At 26.8% G+C, this 3019-nt stretch overlaps 1 long non-coding RNA gene across 1 annotated transcript; it reads right to left on the bottom strand.

Annotated features, from left to right (window-relative positions):
• Positions 1–1575: 1575 nt before the first annotated feature.
• LOC111901629 (uncharacterized) lies at positions 1576–2768 on the bottom strand. Its single transcript, XR_002853569.2, has 2 exons — positions 2297–2768; positions 1576–2151 (listed from the first exon to the last, which is right to left on the bottom strand). It is a non-coding gene; the product is annotated as an uncharacterized LOC111901629 (long non-coding RNA).
• Between the last annotated feature and the right edge of the window lie 251 nt (positions 2769–3019).

Below are 3019 nucleotides of genomic sequence, written 5' to 3'. Positions count from 1 at the left end.
TTAATAATTCATATTTATAACTATATTAATAATTTGATTTTTAAAAGAAAACTTTTCTAATAATAGAGAAAGTCAAATTTTGTTTTATCATTATTGAAAATCAAATATATTTAAATTTGAATTACATCAAAAAGAATAAATATAAAAAAAGATTACAATTTAATTTTCAAGAACATCATCCATTTTTATAATAAAACTCAAACCATTTCGAACGGTGGTTTGGTGAAGCAGAGAGTGACATCCGATATAATTTAAACATTTTCAAAAGATTTGTTATTAAATATAATATATTAAAGATAATAAAATTTTGAGAATATGAATTAAAGTAATATATATAAGAAAACATATAAAACCAAAGTTTGAACAATAAATTATATTTTAATAATTTGATAAAGTGGAAAATAAGTTAAAGCTAAAGTTATCAAAACAATGAATAGAACTTTAAATGTTGTTGTGAACCGGTGATGACAATAGGATGTGTTTAATATATACCATTATTTATGGTTATTATTTAAAGTCTTAAATTTAAAATATATTTAATAAAATAGTGACCATTTTGAAATAGAACATAATGAAAGATTCTAGTTTCAAATAAAACTAAAATTAAATAAAAAACCATTTTAAATCCTATAAAAAGTCATAGTTATGATAATTACATAGAAGTCTTTTCTGTGTTGTCCTTTATATAATATAGTGAAATCAATCTTATTTGTAATTCTAAAAAAATTATTAAAGCTAACTATCAAATCAATAACAAAATACATATACAAATATATCATAAATACAATTTAATATATAACTTATAGTACTTTGTATTTGTCCATGATATATTATTTTAAATCCTAAGACTTATATGAGAATTTCAAAATATATTTTTCATAAATAATTTCAAAGATATTAAAAATACAAATCTAATGTTTTATATTTAGATGTAAATGTTAATTCAAATAAAAATGATTAATACTATAATATAAATTTAAAATACTTTCTCTATTTTAGTGGAAAGTTGAATCCAAGTTTTTAATTCAACTACTAAATTAGCAGCTTTTACCGCTTGAATGGTCATAATCAAAGCTTATTTGTTGTTTTTTTTCTTTAATGCTTTTTCTTTCTATCCCCTATCAAGCTTTGGTTTGTTTGGGTAAAATTTCGTTTTACAAAAAATATGAAACTAATTCACTATAAAATCGCACACAAACAACCAAAAACAGCTCGAAGCATACAAATTAAAATCACAACGTAACTATTTTGTAAATTATAAAAGAATTAAATCATTGCTTTCGTTTCTAGGAGATTGAAAGAAAATAAAACTAATGACTTTAAAATTATTTATTTTGTCTACTGTTTCCTGACTAAACTAAGACAATCCAAAACACTTCATAAACATTTTAATTAAAACACTCACTCATGCTCAAGGAGATGCAATATACTTTCATTGGAAAAGTATAGATGATCTCTCCACAAGAAGCTAAAAACTTCATGATCAATTTTTTTCAATTCTTATACATAGATTACTTTTATACCAAGATGTAAAAAAACGAAAAATCCATAAACCCCATACACCAAAACAAAAAATGGCCAAACATTGAAGATTTCATTTTTTATTCATGTATAGATAGCTTTTTATTAATACATGAAAACAAAATATACAAAAAAAAAAAAAAAAAATCAAGTCCAAGAACATATCTAGGAACAGAGGGTGATGAAGTCAGCTAAATCTGAAAACAAAAACATGAGCCCTATTAGATACATGTATTAAACCCATGTACAAAGATGGAGACATAAATAATGCAAACATGGTTTAAATGCTTGAAAAATAGCATAATCGAAGAAGAAACAAACATATTTGTAAAGAATTCAATGTTTAAAAGTCATTGCCTAATCTGTGTCTACTTTCTTCCATATATTCCTTGCACTCTTCAGTAGAATACAGAGACATGGGCAAGAGGGTTAGGTTAGAGTAGAAATCCATAAGAGAACAAACAAAAAACATACATAAAAACTCAATAAAATAAGGAACTTCTAACCAGGTAAGACAAACAATAACTGGATCTAATAACCTTGCTTTTGTGTCACGATATAGGAAACTTAATTCATGTGTGTTGGTGCATAGATATGAGCAACTGTAACTGTGTTGGAGCAAGGCAGCGACTGTGGTACATGTAAGAACACAAATGAAGACAAATAAGTAAAAAATGAATCTGCAAGAACTTAAATACAACTTTTAGGAATCATACATGTAAGAACACAAATTAGTATAAAAAAATAAAATGTTAAATTAAATAGAAATCTAAACCTAACAGAATTGGTAGAAACTAAAATCGAACCAACAAATCTTAAGATGGATTTGTTTTTAGATCTAGGGTTTTGACAAGATCAATAACGAAGAAGAGAGAGAAGCTCTCCGATGTGATAAAGGGAGTGGAAGAGATCATGGTGGTTCTTAATGGTAGTTTGAAGAGGAGCCGACTGGTATTGATGTCGGCTGATGTTGCAGATTTTGAATGGGGAGAGACGATGGAGAAATGAAAAGAGCAAATATTATGGGTGGATAACGTAAGGGGTGTTGGTGTCGGCCGTTAGGTTTTGTTTCGAGAGTACTGGAAAAGGAGATTTGTTTAAGGAGGGGTTATACGCATAGATGTAGACGAACAACAATGGGGTGATCCGTGTGCTTTCATTTTACATCGTCGGATGGTTGTAGCAGATCAACGGCCCAGTTGGCTATCCGTGTGGTTTATTTCTTTGTAGATTTCACCCGTTCAACATTCACACATTCGGGTTATACCTCTTTCTAATTCGTTGTTTTATTTTGACAATGATTACAATATATTAAATCCTCACCGTTCATTTTGGATCCAAAGGTTCATAACTTGTTTCCTTGAGTTTTAAGACAATTGTCTTAATTTGTAAAGGGTCCACATTTATAAACACTTTATAAGATGGTGTGTGTATATATATATATATATATATATATATATATATATATATATATATATATATATATATATATATATAT

This window comes from Lactuca sativa, chromosome 9, assembly GCF_002870075.4.
Source record: "Lactuca sativa cultivar Salinas chromosome 9, Lsat_Salinas_v11, whole genome shotgun sequence".
In the NCBI taxonomy this organism is placed as follows: Eukaryota; Viridiplantae; Streptophyta; class Magnoliopsida; order Asterales; family Asteraceae; genus Lactuca; species Lactuca sativa.
This window is presented reverse-complemented; position numbering and strand designations above follow the sequence as displayed.